The 17,388-nt window shown below is 39.2% G+C and overlaps 1 pseudogene across 1 annotated transcript; it reads left to right on the top strand.

Moving 5' to 3' along the window:
• Positions 1–306: 306 nt before the first annotated feature.
• Positions 307–797, top strand: LOC102172046 (annotated as a pseudogene). Its single transcript, XR_311257.3, has one exon. The product of XR_311257.3 is annotated as a 60S ribosomal protein L21 pseudogene (transcript).
• Positions 798–17,388: the final 16,591 nt, after the last annotated feature.

Below are 17,388 nucleotides of genomic sequence, written 5' to 3'. Positions count from 1 at the left end.
AGGCATCTCATGTTGCTTCACCTTAGATCTGGTCCCTCCTCACACCTAAGTCCAAACATTAAAGTTCTTCTATCTTTTATCACTCTGGTCTCAGGTTCACTCACATATACCTCTTTAATTCCCTTCTGACAGTTGACATATGAGAAAATGTGCCTCTCTCCATTTGTAAGTTGAAAATTTCCCCTGACTGTGGGCCCTGGTTGCTGAGTATAAGGGAAGTGTTGGTGTTACACCAGTCACAGAAATGGAAATAGCTTAAATCCTTAGTGAAATTAAACATAAGAACCAGCTTTTCGGCCAGAACCACCATCTTCCAGTAATTCGCCAAAATGACCAACACAAAGGGAAAGAAGAGGGGCACCCGCTACATATTCTCTAGGCCTTTTAGAAAACATGGAGTTGTTCCTTTGGCCACATACATGAGAATCTACAAGAAGGGTGATATTGTAGATATCAAGGGAATGGGTACTGTTCAAAAAGGAATGCCCCACGAATGTTGCCATGGCAAAACTGGGAGAGTCTACAATGTTACCCAGCATGCTGTTGTCATCATTGTAAACAAACAAGTTAAGGGCAAGATTCTTGCCAAGAGAACTAATGTGCGTATCCAGCATATTAAGCACTCTAAGAGCCGAGACAGCTTCCTGAAATGTGTGAAGGAAAATGATCAGAAAAAGAAGGAAGCCAAAGAGAAAGGGACTTGGGTTCAGCTGAAGCACCAGCCTGCTCCACCCGGGGAAGCACACTTCAGGAGGATCAATGGAAAGGAACCCAAACTGTTAGAGCCCATTCCCTAGGAATTTATGGCCTGATGGGTATAAAAATAAAGACCTGGACTGTACAAATGTTTCTCTTAATTAAGGAGAGGTGTTGTGTCCAAACTCAGTAGGTGATGTCTTTTCAAATTTAGTGTTCTTTCTTCCTGAAAGATGAAAGATATTTTGTTGTTCAGTATGCTCCATTTTTTAATAAACTGCCAGATATTATTTATTAAAAAAAAAATAAATAAATAAACATAAGAGCCAGTGCCATCAAATTCTAAAAACTCTTGAAAATACTCTGCAGATCCCTTCAAAGCACTGTAAGTATCTACCTACATCTTCTTCCTCTAAGTGTATGCATGCTAAGTCACATCAGTCATTTCTGACTCTTTGAGACCCTATGGACTGTAGCCCACCAGGCTCCTCTGTCCATGGGATTCTCCAAACAAGAATACTGGAGTGGGTTGCTGTGCCCTCCTCCAGGAAATCTTCCCCACCCAGGGATCAAATCCATGACTCTCAAGTCTCCTGCATTGGCAGGTGGGTTCTTCACTACTAGCACTGCCTTTCTCTCAAATACTCAAGTTAAACTTAAAAAATTCATCTAATTTTCATTTAATAACTAATATTACAAAAATATTTTCTATTTTTCATTGCTTATGTGTAATGCTTAATTTACCCTGTAGGCTTTTTATCTGCTACTCTGAAAACACAACCACCACTCTTAAATAGTTTCTCTGATAAAACTGTCCAAAACTTCAAGTCACTAATTTTAAAAATGTTTAAAAATATAACCATTAAAGAATTAAATATTCATCCTGCCAATCATGTTTAAACTATGTTTCAGTACACCAAATAGACCTAGCCAGTCAGAGAAAATTCTTTACAAAAGATTTCCAGATGTAGAAAGAATGATAGAACTAGAAAAATCACCAGTTTGAAGCCTCTTATAAAATAACTGATTTAGACAATGATCATTGTGCATACATTCATGCTTAGTCGCTCAGTCATGTCCGATTCTTTGTGATTCCATGGACTGTAGCCCACCAGGCTCCTCTGTCCATGGAATTTTCCAAGCAAGAATACTGGAATGGGTTGACATTTGCTACTCCAGATAATGATTATCACTGGATGCTAAAACTAATAGAAGACAAATAGGGAACTTTACAGTCGGGGGATCAAATGGTCACTAATTTGCAACCAGATACTAGAATAGCATGTGTGAAGGTTTCAATTCAAGAGAAAGAGGCATGGAATTCTCAATAATGGAAAATGGGGTTTAGAATGACTGATATAAAGAGTTTGAGATAGAAAGTTTTGATAAAAGAAGCTGATACAGGAGCAAGATGTAGGATCTTGGAAGCTACTCAAAGAATTGTGGACTTTCTCTTACAGGGACTAGGAAGCCACTGAAGGGTTATGTTTTAGAAAGTGTTCTCTGGCTGTAGTGTGGAGAATGCTTTGGGAGTAGGAAAGTGGGGGCAGGTAGATGAATTAAGAGATAGTTGCAATAGTGGAGGTGAAATGTGATGGTGGCCTGGACCAGAATAGGAATAGGCAACAGGAATATAGAAGTACATGGATTCAACAGATATTTAGCAAGTAGACCTAAAAGGATTTGGTGGTAAAATAACTAGAGGGAGGACAGTATGAAGGTTTCAGGCTTGGGCCACTGAACTAACTGTGGTGCCATTCTCTGAGATAAGGAACAGAAGAGGAGGAACAAGTTTTGACAGAAAAGGGAAGAACAAGCTCAATATGGGAAATGGTGAATTTGAGATGCCTATCCACATAGGCAGATGGATACACTGGGTCTAAAACTTGGAAAAGAAGTCTGAGTTGAACATACACTTATGTAAAGTGAATGTATAGTAAGCAACTGAAGCCATGGGAACAGATAAGAGAACCCCAATTAAAAAAAAAAAAAAAAGAAAGAAAGAAAACAGCAGAAGTTCCCTGATGGTCTAGTGGTTAGGATTCTGGGCTTTCACTCAGTTGGGGAACTGAGACACCAAAAGCCATGCAGCCTGGCCAAAAAACAAAACAGAACAGCAAAACGTAACACATTCCCTGTAGTCCCATATCTTTAACCTTATTATCTATGTAGTTTAAAGCAAATAAAACTCAGAAAAGGCTAAAGAAACAAAATATCATTCTTCTCCTTTCTAGGCTCCTTGCCAAAACCACCCTTCCACTTCTATGCACAGTTTTCTATCTCAGAGGGCCAAGTTATAAGGCAGCTGAGTAAATTAGGAGTTTTTGCATTATTACATTTCATTCTCTTCTTTGATGGAAACTTGAAAGATACCCTAGTCTCATTAAAAGAAAACTTAGAAGCTCTGTCTTAAGGTAGGTTAATTCTCTTAGAAGCATGCTTTCAGATAGCTACTTTTATCCACTATATTTAATTTTAAGACAATGACCTTTCTCCATCCTTATTTGCAATTCTGAGAGCACCTTACAGAATAAGGCATACTTCCTCCTTTTTAATAAGGTGTGTAAATACTTGTTGTCAAATTTAGCAGATTAAAATAGAAGGGTACATTATTAGGAGGTTTTGACAGTCAGATTTTTGAAGCTTGAACTAGATGATCCTTAAAGTTCTTAGATTCAATAAAGATTCTATGATTAAAGTAGAATAGTCTTGGCTCCCTGAAACATTTTCCCTTGACTCTGTCACCAAGGATGACACAGAACGAGCCAGACCAGGTCAGTTTTCATGCAAAAATGTTTGGACTATGTGAAAGGCCTCTATTTTATAAGAAATAACCCTTCTTATGACCTTGAAGCACTGACCCTATGAAAACACTTAGAAATTGGACCTGTTTTGTGTATTGTGACAGGTCTGTTAGCTCAGATCCTATATACAACAGTAACTGAAGACAGATGAACACCACTAACCCTTATTTGACATGGGAGAAAAGTCTCCAGTCAGGCTGAAAAGAGTTGAGCTGCAAATTGCCCTTCTTGATATTTTTAAATAGTTAGTTGTATGAACACACCAACAGCATACTAAGCAAATCTGCAGATGACAGATGGAAAGAAAGCTAGTACAACCAGACAGACATTTAGGATTCAAAATAAGCTTGACAAGCAGGAATAATGGCCTAAATTTAACAAGGTGAAGAGAAAGAGATCAACTTAAAGAGTGCATTCTGAGTCCTAAAACACAACTGTGCAAGTACCAAATGGATGAACACAGCAGCAGAGTCAGAGTCAGTCTTAGGAATTTTGACTACAGGGAGGCCTGGCGTGCTGTGATTCATGGGGTCGCAAAGAGTCGGACACGACTGAGTGACTGAACTGAACTGAACTGAACAACATAAGTCAACAGAGTGATTGACGTGATTGTCAAAAAGAAAAAGAAAAAAAAAGGCAAAAGCTAAATAAATCTTGGTCTGCATGAGTAGTAGCATAGGATCTAAAACAAAAAGTCATTGACTCCTCCCTCTGCAGTGAACAGAACATTGCTTGAAATAGTACATTTCATTCTAGATGCCAATCTTTAAAGAGAGATATTAGTGAACTGAAGTAAGAGCAGAACAGAATAACCAGAATGATGAGTGGATCTTAAAACTGTCATGAGAATAGTGGCAGTAAAGGAATTGCAGACGTTCAGCACAAAGACAAGACTTAGTAGAGGAAACCAATAACCACTGTTTTCAAATGTAAATGTTATCAAGTACCAAAGCTGCACAACAATAGAAAAGACTATCTCTGGAGCATATCCTCAAATAATGAAGTATTCAAGCACAGACCTAGACAATCACTTTATGGGAATATAGAGAGAGATTCAAAAGCCTGGGATAATTCATAGGTCTCTCTGCTAAAAAAGCCAAAAGCCATGATACTCCAGTAGTAATAAATATACCTAGTACAAGATCTTGGTTTCTAAATATCATTCCTCATTTAAGAGAGCCAAAGCTCCTTGGAGAAATAGCTGGTCCCAGGGCGATAGCAGGTATATGATAAGCAAGTATATGATAAGCTTGTAATGTATAAGATGGAGAGGCTCTATACAGTTAGCAAAAACAAAGACCGGAGCTGACTGTGGCTCAGATCATGAACTCCTTATTACCAAATTCAGACTTAAATTGAAGAAAGTAGGGAAAACTGCTAGACCATTCATGTATGACCTAAATCAAATCCCTTATGATTGGTGAGAAATAGATTTAAGGGCCTAGATCTGATAGATAGAGTGCCTGATGAACTATGGAATGAGGTTCATGACATTGTACAGGAGACAGGGATCAAGACCATCCCCATGGAAAAGAAATGCAAAAAAGCAACATGGCTGTCTGGGGAGGCCTTACAAATAGCTGTGAAAAGAAGAGAGTTGAAAAGCAAAGGAGAAAAGGAAAGATATAAGCATCTGAATGCAGAGTTCCAAAGAATAGCAAGAAGAGATAAGAAAGCCTTCTTCAGCGATCAGTGCAAAGAAATAGAGGAAAAGAACAAAATGGGAAAGACTAGAGATCTCTTCAAGAAAATTAGAGATACCAAGGGAACATTTCATGCAAAGATGGGCTCGATAAAGGACAGAAATGGTATGGACCTAACAGAAGCAGAAGATATTAGGAAGAGATGGCAAGAATACACAGAAGAACTGTACAAAAAAGATCTTTACAACCCAGATAATCATGATGGTGTGATCACTCATCTAGAGCCAGACATCCTGGAATGTGAAGTCAAGTGGGCCTCAGAAAGCATCACTACGAACAAAGCTAGTGGAGGTGATGGAATTCCAGTTGAGCTGTTTCAAATCCTGAAAGATGATGCTGTGAAAGTGCTACACTCAGTATGCCAGCAAATTTGGAAAACTCAGCAGTGGCCATAGGAATGGAAAAGGTCAGTTTTCATTCCAATCCCTAAGAAAGGCAATGCCAAAAAATGCTCAAACTATCACACAATTGCACTCATCTTCACACGCTACCAAAGTAATGCTCAAAATTCTTCAAGCCAGGCTTCAGCAATATGTGAACTATGAACTTCCTGATGTTCAAGCTGGTTTTAGAAAAGGAAGAGGAACCAGAGATCAAATTGCCAACATCTGCTGGATCACGGAAAAGGCAAGAGAGTTCCAGAAAAACATCTATTTCTGCTTTATTGACTATGCCAAAGCCTTTGACTGTGTGGATCACAATAAACTGTGGAAAATTCTGAAAGAAATGGGAATACCAGACCACCTGACCTGCCTCTTGAGAAATCTGTATGCAGATCAGGAAGCAACAGTTAGAACTGGACATGGAACAACAGACTGGTTTCAAATAGGAAAAGGAGTACGTCAAGGCTGTATATTGTCACCCTGCTTATTTAACTTCTATGCAGAGTACATCATGAGAAACGCTGGGCTGGAAGAAGCACAAGCTGGAATCAAGATTGCGAGGAGAAATATCAATAAACTCAAATATGCAGATGACACCACCCTTATGGCAGAAAGTGAAGAGGAACTAAAAAACCTCTTGATGAAAGTGAAAGTGGAGAGTGAAAAAGTTGGCTTAAAGCTCAGCATTCAGAAAACTAAGATCATGGCATCCAGTCCCATTACTTCATGGCAAATAGATGGGGAAACAGTGGAAACAGTGGCAGACTTTATATTTTTGGGCTTCAGAATCACTGCAGATGGTGACTGCAGTCATGAAATTAAAAGATGCTTACTCCTTGGAAGAAAAGTTATGACAAACCTAGATAGCATATTCAAAAGCAGAGACATTACTTTGCCGACTAAGGTCCGTCTAGTCAAGGCTATGGTTTTTCCTGAGGTCATGTATGAATGTAAGAGTTGGACTGTGAAGAAGGCTGAGCGTAGAAGAATTATGCTTTTGAACTGTGGTGTTGGAGAAGACTCTTGAGAGTCCCTTGGACTGCAAGGAGATCCAATCAGTCCATTCTGAAGGAGATCAGCCCTGGGATTTCTTTGGAAGGACTGATGCTAAAGCTGAAACTCCAGTACTTTGGCCACCTCATGCGAAGAGTTGACTCATTGGAAACGACTTTGATGCTGGGAGGGATTGGGGGCAGGAGGAGAAGGGGATGACAGAGGATGAGATGGCTGGATGGCATCACTGACTCGATGGACATGAGTCTGAGTGAACTCTGGGAGATGGTGATGGATAGGGAGGCCTGGCGTGCTACGATTCATGGGGTCGCAAAGAGTCGGACACGACTGAGCGACTGAACTGACTGAACTGAACTGAATGTATATATATCATATAGCAAGTATATGATAAGCTTGAAATAGTCTTATTGTCCCAGAAAGTAAGGAAGTGCTAAATAATGATGGGGATATGTAAATGGTTACAGATATCAGCTTGAAAGGGCTCCTACTGCCCAAGTCTGGGCCAATTTAACTATAAAACTGAATAATTACAGTAAAACATGACTGTTATTGTTCAGTCACTAAGTTGTGTCTGACTCTTTACAACCCCAAGGCCTCCCTGTTCCTTACATTATAACCCACGTTATAAAATATTATAGAGCTATCTTTCCTGGTGGCTTAGACAGTAAAGCATCTGCCTACAATGCAGGAGATCTGGGTTCAATCCCTGGGTCAGGAAGATCTCCTGGAGAAGGAAATGGCAACCCACACCAGTATTCTTGCCTGGAAAATCCCATGGATGGAGGAGCCTGGTAGGCTACAGTCCATGGGGTCACAAAGAGTCGGACACAACTGAGCTATTTCACTTTCACTATAAAATATTATAACTCATGCAAAAAATAAGAACCTATGTATCCATACTGATAATCAATCTATCAATACATGGGGTAAAAAGGAAAGCTCTTTGTTTCAGCAGAACGCCAACTAATGTAGAAATAAAGATATATTTAGAAAACCACTATTTTCCAAACTACATAGTAATGAGTAATTCAGGTAAGAATTATCAGTGAACGTTAAAAACTATTAGGTGAAAATTTGATGAGGAACAAGACATTTATACAGTCTCAAATTATCCCCTCACAAATTGTATATTGATTACAAAAGAAAAAATAGTAAATTTACAGTGGAGAAACCTGGCAGACTTCACTTTACCAAATAGCCAAACTTAGCATCAGTGATCGTGGGAAAGGCAAACATCATGTGCTTCCTGTTGTAATGCATTGAGAGCAAATCACTTCTGCAATATTCCTATTAAAAATGTATAACATGAAGTTAATCATTAGGAAGCATCAGACAAACCCAAACTAAGGGACATTCTACAAAATAACTGGCCTGAACTCTTCAAAAATGGCAACACTATGAAAGAAAAAAAGACAGGAACCATTTCAGATTAAAGGATAATAAAGTGGCATGACAAATGAATTCAATAAATAATACTGGCTTGTAATCTGGACTGGGAGAAAATTGCTATTGAGGACATTACTGAGACAAGAAGTAGATAGATAGTGATAGTACTGTATTAATATCAATGTTAGTTTTTCTGATTTTGATCATTATGCTGTGATTTTGTAAGAGAATGTCTCTGCTCTTAAGAAAGACATGCTTAAGGATTTAGGAGAATAGGAAATTTATGTCTGAAAATTACTCAAGTGATTCAAAAAATTACAGAGAGATAATGATAGAATAAGAAAGCAAATATGGCAACATGTCAAAAATTTATGAATCTGGGTAGACAGTATATGGAAATGCTTTGTGCTATTCTTCCAACTTTTAAGTTTGAAATTACTTCAAAGTGATGTTTGTTTTTAAGCTTTAAATGATATTTTAAAAGGGGAAAACTATACCAAATGTTTACTAAAGTTCTATCAAGACTAAGCAGGAGCCAAATTCCAAAACCAAAGCTTTTAGCTAAAGAGATAATAACCTTTTTTAGAAATGGAAATATAGTTCATTTACAATATTGGATTTAATGTTTATACATAGCAATTCAAAATTTTTACAGATTAAGCTCCATTTATAGTGAATATAAAATTGGTTATATTCTCTGTGCTATACAATATGCCCATATGGCTTGTTTATTTTATATATAGTAGTTTGTATCTTTAATTCTGTAGCCCTCTCTTTCCCTTCCCCCTTCTCTCTCCCCACTGGTAACTAGATCTCTATATCTGTGAGTCTATTTCTGTTTCATTATATTCATTAATTTGTTTTATTTTTAAGGTTTCACATATAACTGATAATGTTATATACAGTATTTGTCTTTCTATCTCTGATTTACTGAGCATAGTAGCCTTCTTTTACATGTAGCTGTCCAGTTTTCACAGCACCATTTACTGAAGAGATTGCTTTTTTGCCCCAGTGCAATCTCAAAAATGACAGACTGATCTCAGTTTGTTTCCAAGGCAAAATATTATATATCACAATAATCCAAGTCTATGCCCCAACCACTAATGCTGAAGAATCTGAAGTCAAATGGCTCTATGAAGACCTAAAAAACCTTTTAGAACTAACACCAAAAAATGATGTCCTTTTCATCACAGGGGACTGGAATGCAAAAGTAGGAAGTCAAGAGATAACTGGAGTAACAGGCAAGTTTGGCCTTCGAGTACAAAATGAAGCAGGGCAAAGGCTAACAGGATTTTGCCAAAAGAACACACTGGTCATAGCAAACATCCTCTTTCAGCAACACAAGAGATGACTCTGCATATGGACATCACCCGATGGTCAACATAAATTCAGACTGATTATATTCTTTGCATCCAAAGATGGAGAAGCTCTATACAGTCAGCAAAAACAAGACCAGGAGCTGACTGTGGCTCAGATTATCAGCTCCTTATTGAAAAATTCAGACTTAAATTGAAGAAAGGAGTGAAAACCACTATGTTATTCAGATATGACCTAAATCAAATCCTTTACGATTATACAGTGGAAGTGACGAATAGATTCAAGGGATTAGATCTGATAAACAGAGTGCCTGAAGAACTATGGATGGAGGTTCATAACACTGTATAGCAAGTAGTGATCAAAACCATGCCCAAGAAAAAGAAACGCAAAAAGACAAAATGATTGTCTGAGGCAGTCTTACAAATAGCTGAGAAAAGAAGAGAAGCTAAAGGCAAAGGAGAAGAGGAAAGATATACCCATCTGAATACAGAGTTCTAAAGAATAGCAAGGAGAGATAAGAAACGCTTCCTATGTGAATAATGTAAAGAAATAGAGGAAAACAATAGAACGGGAAAGACTAGAGATCTCTTCAAGAAAATTGGAGATACCAAGGGAACATTTCATGCAAAGATGGGCACAATAAAGGAAAGAAACGATAGGGACCTAACAGAAGCAGAAGATATTAAGAAGAGGTGGCAAGAATACACAGATGAACTATACAAAAAAAGATCTTAATGACCCAGATAACCATGATTGTGTTATCACTCACCAGACATCCTGGAATGTGAGGTCAAGTGGGACTTAGGAAGCATCACTATGAACAACTAGTGATGTTGTTCATAGTGGAGGTGATGGAATTCCAGACGAGCTATTTCAAATCCTAAAAGATGCTGCTGTGAAAGTGCTGCATTCAATATGCCAGCAAATTTGGAAAATTCAGCAGGGACCTTGGAGTACAAAATGAAGACGGCAAAGGCTAACAAAGCCCAGTGATTTGGGGGGCTCCAAAATCACTGCAGATGGTGACTACAGCCATGAAATTAAAAAATGCTTGCTTCTTAGAAGAAAAGCTATAACAAACCTAGACAGCATATTAAAAAGCAGAGACATTACTTTGCTGACAAAGGTTCATCTAGTCAAAGCTATGGTTTTTCCAGTAGTCATGTATGGATGTGAGAGTTGGACTAAAGAAAGGTGAGCACCGAAGAATTGATGCTTTTGAAGTGTGGTGTTGGAGAAGGCTCTTGAGAGTCCCTTGGACTGCAGAGAGATCAAACCAGTCAATCCTAAAGGAAATCAGTCATGAATATTCATTGGAAGGACTGATGCTTAAGCTGAGTGAAACTCTAGTACTTTGGCCACCTAATGTGAAGAAGTGACTCATTAGAAAAGATCATGATGCTGGGAAAGATTGAAGGCAGGAGGAGAAGGGGACAACAGAGGATAAGATGGTTGAATGGCATCATTGACTAGATGGACATGAGTTTGAGCAAGCTCTAGGAGTTGGTAATGGACAGGGAGGCCTGGCATGTTGCAGTCCATGGGGTTGCAAAGAGTCAGACATGACTGAGCAACTAAACTGAACAGCAGTGGCCACAGGACTGGAAAAAGTGTTTTCATTCCAATCCCAAAGAAGGGCAATGCCAAAGAATGTTCTAACTACTGCACAATTGAACTCATTTCACATGCTAACAACGTAATTCTCAAAATTCTTCAAGTTAGGCTTCAACAGTATGTGAACCAAGAACGTCCAGATGTACGTTTTCTGAATTTAGAAAAGGCAGAGGAACCAGAGATCAAATTGCCAATATCCATTGGATCATAGAAAAAGCTAGAGAATTCCAGGAAAACATATACTTCTGCTTCATTGGCTACGTTAAAGCCTTTGACTGTGTGGATCACAACAAACTGTGGAAAATTCTTAAAGAGATGGGACTACCCAACCAGCTTACCTGACTCCTGAGAAACCTGTATGCAGGTCAAGAAGCAACAGTTAGAACCAGACATGGAACAACCGACTGGTTTCAAATTGGGAAAGGAGTACGTCAAGGTTGTATATTGTCACCCTGTTTATTTAACTTATATACAGGGTACATCATGCAAAATGCTGGGTTGGATGAAGCACAAGCTGGAATCAAGATTGCTGGGAGAAATATCAATAACCTCAGATATGTAGATGATACCACCCTTAGGGCAGGAACCAAAGAGGAACTAAAAAGCCCCTTATGAAGGTGAAGGAGGAGAGTGAAAAAGCTGGCTTAAAACTCAACAACAAAAAAACTATGATCATGGCATCCAGTTCCATCACGACATGGCAAATAGATGGGGAAATAATGGAAACAGTGACTAACTTTATTTTCTTGGGCTCCAGAATCACTGTGGATGGTGACTGCAGCCATGAAATTAAGATGCTTGCTCCTTGGAAGAAAAGCTATGACAAACCTAGACAGCATATTAAAAAGTAGAGACATTACTTTGCTAACAAAAGTCCATATAGTCAAAGTTATGATTTTCCCAATAGTCATGTATGGATGTGAGGGTTGGACTATAAAGAAGGCTGAGCACCAAAGAATTGATGCTTTTGAACTGTGAGGTTGGAAAAGACTCTTGAGAGTCCCTTGGACTGCAAGGAGATCCAACCAGTCAATCCTAAGGGAAATCAACCCTGAATATTCATTGATAGGACTGATGCTGAAGCTGAAGCTCCAATACTTTGACACCTGATGCAAAGAACTGACTCATTGGAAAAGACCCTGATGGTGAGAAAGACTGAAGGCAGGAGGAGAAGGGGACAACAGAGGATAAGATGGTTAGATGGCATCACCGACTCAATGGACATGAGTTTGAGCAAGCTCCAGGAGATAGTGAAGGACAGGGAAGCCTGGTGTGCTGCAGTTCATGGAGCTGCAAAGAGTCAGACATGACTGAGCAACTGAACAAGAACAATATTTTTGCTTACCTTGTTGTAGATTAATTGACCATAAATGTATGAGTTTATTTCTGGGCTGCTCTCTATTCTGTTCCATTGATCTAACTGTCTATTTTTGTGGCAAGAAATCAGTGAGCATACTTCTGGCTCTGTTCTTTTACTCAAGATCACTTTAGCTTTTGGGGATCTTTTCTGATTTCCATCTAAGTTTTAAGATTATTTGTTTTAGCTTTGTGCAAAATGTCATGGGTATTCTAATAGCAATTGCATTAAATCTGTAGATTGCCTTGGGCAGTATGATCATTTTAAAAATATTTTTATTTATTTATTCTATTTTTGGCTGTGCTGGCTCTTCGTTACTGTGCAGGCTTTTCTCTAGGTGCAGTGATCAGGGGCTACTCTCTAGTTGTGTGAGGGCTGCTCATTGCGACGCCTTCTCTTGTTGCAGAGCAGGGTCTCTTGGGTGCACAGGCTTCAGTAGTTGCAGCATGTGGGCTCAGTAGTTGTGGCTCCCAAGCTCTAGAGTACTCAATAGTTTTGGCTCATAGGCTTAGTGGCTCCACAGCATATGGGATCTTCCTGGACCAGGGTTCAAACCCATGTCTCCTGCATTGTCAAGAGGATTCTTTATCACTGAGCCAGGGAAGCCCAGTATGACCATTTTAACAATGTTAATACTTCCAGACCATGAAGACGGGATATCTTTCCATTTCTTTGCATCATTTTCAATTCCTTTCATCAGTATTTTATCGTTTTCAGAGTATAGGTCTTTCACCTCCTCTAAGTTTACTCCTAGATGTTTTATTCTTTTTGATGCAATTTTAAGTAGGACTGTTTTCTTGCTTTCTCTTGCTGATAGTTCACTACAAATGTATATAAAAGCAACAGGTTTCTGTCTACTAATCTTGTATCCTGCAACTTTACTGAATTCATTGATTAGTTCTAGCAGTTTTCTGATGGAGACTTTAGGGTCTTCTATATTTAGTATCATGTCATCTGTAAATAGTGAGTTTTACTTCTTCCCTTCCAATTTAGATTCATTTTATCTCTTTGTCTTGTCTGATTGCTGTGGCTAGGGCTTCTAATACTATGGTAAATATATGCAGTAAGAGTAGGCATCCTTATCTTGTTCCTAATTTAAGAGAAAATGCTTTTAGCTTTTCACTATTGAGTATGGTGCTAGCTGTGGGTTTGTCATATATGGCCTTTATTATGTTGAGATTTGTTCCCTCTATATCCACTTTGATGAGAGTTTTTATTATGAATGAATGTTGAATTTTGTCAAATGCTTTTTCTGCATCTAATGAGATGAGCATGTAATTTTTATCCTTCCTTTTGTTAATGAGGTGTATTACATTGATTTGTGAGTGTTGAACCATTCTTGCATCCCTAGAATAGATCCCATTTGTTCATGCTGTATGATCCTTTTCATATATTGTTGAATTCAGTCTGCTATTATTTTGCTGATAATTTTTGTATCTAAATTCATCAGAGATACTGGCGTGTAATCTCTTCTATTGTAGTGTTTCTGTCTAGTTTTGGTATCAGGGTAATGATGGCCTTGTAGAATGAATTTGGGAGTGTTCCCTCCTTTTCAATTTTTTGGAATCATTGGAGAAGGATAGTATTCTTTATATGTTTGGTAGAAACCCCCTGTGAAGCTCTCCAGTATTGGACTTATGTTTTCTGGGAGTTATTTAAATTACTAATTGCACTTCCAGATGTTCAAGCTGGTTTTAGAAATGGCAGAGGAACCAGAGGTCAAATTGCCAACATCCACCGAGTTCCAGAAAAACATCTATTTTTGCTTTGTTGACTATGCCAAAGCCTTTGACTGTGTGGATCACAATAAACTATGGAAGATTCTGAAAGAGATGGGAATACCAGACCATCTGACCTGCCTTTTGAGAAACCTGTATGCAGGTCAGGAAGCAACAGTTAGAACTGGATATGGAACAACAAACTGGTTCCAAATAGAAAAAGAAGTATGTCAAGGCTGTATATTGTCACCCTGCTTATTTAACTTCTATGCAGAGTACATCATGAGAAACACTGGGCTGGAAGAAGCACAAGCTGGAATCAAGATTGCCAGGAGAAATATCAATAACCTCAGATATGCAGATGACACCACCCTTATGACAGAAAGTAAAAAAGAACTAAAGAGCTTCTTGATGAAAGTGAAAGAGGAGAGTGAAAAAGTTGGCTTAAAGCTCAACATTCAGAAAACTAAGATCATGGCATCCAGTCCCATCACTTCATGGCAAATAGATGGGAAAACAGTGGAAACAGTGTCAGACTTTATTTTTCTGGGCTCCAAAATCACTACAGATGGTGATTGCAGCCATGAAATTAAAAGATGCTTAGTCCTTGGAAAGAAAGTTATGACCAACCTAGACAGCATATTGAAAAGCAGAGACATTACTTTGTCAACAAAGGTCCGTCTATTCACGGCAATGGTTTTTCCAGTGGTCATGTATGGATGTGAGAGTTGGACTATAAAGAAAACTGAGCACTGAAGAATTGATGCTTTTGAACTCAGATATTGGAGAAGACTCTTGAGAGTCCCTTGGACTCCAAAGAGATCCAACCAGTCCATCCTAAAGGAGATCAGTCCTGGGTGTTCATTGGTAGGACTGATGTTGAAGCTGAAACTCTAGTACTTTGGCCACCTGCTGCAAAGAGCTGACTCATTGGAAAAGACCCTGATACTGGGAAAGATTGAGGGCAGGAGGAGAAGGGGATGACAGAGGATGAGATGGTTGGATGGCATCTCTGACTCAATGGACATGGGTTTGGGTGAACTCCAGGAGTTGGTGATGGGCAGGGAGGCCTGGCGTGCTTCAGTTCATGGGGTCGCAAAGAGTCGGACACGACTGAGCAACTGAACTGAACTGAATTCAGTTAGTACACTGTATACTCTCCTCAGCAACAATAGCCCTTGTCCTAGCGGAGAGCTGTGCTGGAGCAAGAGAGGCCATAGTGGGTTCTTGGTGTGGGCCAGGGCACACATCGTGATACTGGTCAGAGTCCCAGGCAGTTTCTATCAGCTTCCTCTGCCATGTTTTGAGAGTACGCAAGTGTGTGCCTGCTCTTCAGGGGCACAGTCATGGTTTCTTATAACTCTATTAGTGCCATTAGTTTTCAAACCAGCTAAGAGGATTTGTCTTCCCAGTACTGGACCCCAATATGTGCTTTGAGCTGTTCACTCCCTAGGAAGGGTCTCCAAGTTTGGTGTGCAGGTTCTGATCAGATTGCTGCTTCTCCCTCTCTACCAAATTCATTTGGATCTTTCTTTACAGCTTTGGTTGCAGAAGAGTCTTTCTGTCTTTCTCTAGTTTGTTTTCGGTGAGAATTGCTCCACCCATATATATATTTTTGATGTATTTATAGGGGTAGGTGAGATCAACATCCTCAAACTTCACCATTTTGATCTCTTCCCCCAAAAGACAATAATCTTAGAGAAGTTTTCCAAATCTTAGGACTTCCCTGGCAGTACAGTGGATAAGAATCTGCCTCCCAATGCAGGGGCTGCTGCTGCTGCTGCTGCTAAGTCGCTTCAGTTGTGTCCGACTCTGTGCGACCCCAGAGATGGCAGCCCACCAGGCACCACCGTCCCTGGGATTCTCCAGGCAAGAACACTGGAGTGGGTTGCCATTGGACACAGGTTCAATCCCTGGTCCAGGAAGATTCCACATGCCACAGAGCAACTAAACCTGTGCTTCACAGCTACTGAGTCCATGCTCTAGAGCCCATGAGCCATTTACTGCTGAGCCCCTGTGTCACAACTACTGAAGCCTGCTCACTCTAGGGCCCATGAGCCACAACTACTGAAGCCCATGCTCCCTAGAGCCTGGAAGTCACAATTACCGAGCCTGAGAGCAACTACCAAAGCCCATGCACCTAGAGCCTGTCTTCAACAACAAGAGAAGCCACAACAGTGAGAAGCCCATACACTGCAACTAGAGAGTAGCCCCCACTCTCCTCAACTAGAGAAAGCCCATGAGCAGCAATGAAGATCCAGTGCAACCAAAACTATAAATAAATAAATAATTTTTAAAAAAATTTTTATAAATCTTGAAAAGTTATTAAGAGACTAAAAATAATCTTTTTCTAAAAGAAGGAACATAGTATTTTGTGTCACACAGGCCAGGATTCAAATCCTTGCTCTGTCACTTATTTGCATGATCCCCTGGAGAAGGGATAGGCTACCCACTCCAGTATTCTTGGGCCTCCCTTGTGGCTCAGCTGGTAAAGAATCTGCCCGCAATGCGGGAGACCTGGGTTCAATCCCTGGGTGGGGAAGATCCCCTGGAGAAGGGAAAGGCTACCCACTCCAGTATTCTGGCCTGGAGATTTCCACGAACTGTACAGTCCATGGGGTCGCAAACAGTCAGACACGACTGAGAGACTCTCCCTTTCACTTTCAGGCAAGTGGCTTAGCTTTTCTCAGCTTCAATTTCTTCATGTTGTAAAGATAATACTACTTAGTTCTCTAGTTATACACACACACTCACCCCTCCCTAACTTACAAAGAGCTTTTACAAATCATTACAAATCAACAGGAAAATGATGAACACCCCAAGAGAAAAATGGGCAAAATATAAGAATTTATTAAAAATTATATAGATAATAAATATAGTTTGTGGAAAAATGTTCAATCTCACCACTAGTCAAAGACATGCCAATAAAACTGAAATATAATTTTTAATCTATGAGAGACTGACAAGGAATAAAAACATTGATAAAATCCAGTGTTGATGAAAGTATGGGAAAATGTACTATTGGTGATAATGCAAACTGGTATAACATTTCTATAAAGCATTCGATAATATCCATTAAAACTGACCTAGAAAGTTCTACACTGAAAACTATAAAACATAAGAAAATTTTAAAGGCCTAAATAAATGGACATGTCATGTTCTTAGATTGAAAGATGCAATATTGTTAAGGTGTCAAACCTCTCTAAATTCATCTATAGACTCAATAAAATTGTCATCATAACCCCATCACGTTTTAAAATAGAAATTGGCAAGCTGATTTTTAGATGTACATGGAAATGCAAAGGACCTACAATATCCAAAGGAATTTCAAAAAAAGATTAACAAAGTTGGTAGATCTATATTCCTGACTTTAAGACTTACTACAAAGAAAGTCAC

The sequence above is a fragment of the Capra hircus genome (genome assembly GCF_001704415.2).
Source record: "Capra hircus breed San Clemente chromosome X unlocalized genomic scaffold, ASM170441v1, whole genome shotgun sequence".
NCBI lineage: Eukaryota > Metazoa > Chordata > Mammalia > Artiodactyla > Bovidae > Capra > Capra hircus.
The sequence above is the reverse complement of the archived record's forward strand: the minus strand, read 5'-3'. Positions and strand labels throughout refer to the sequence as shown.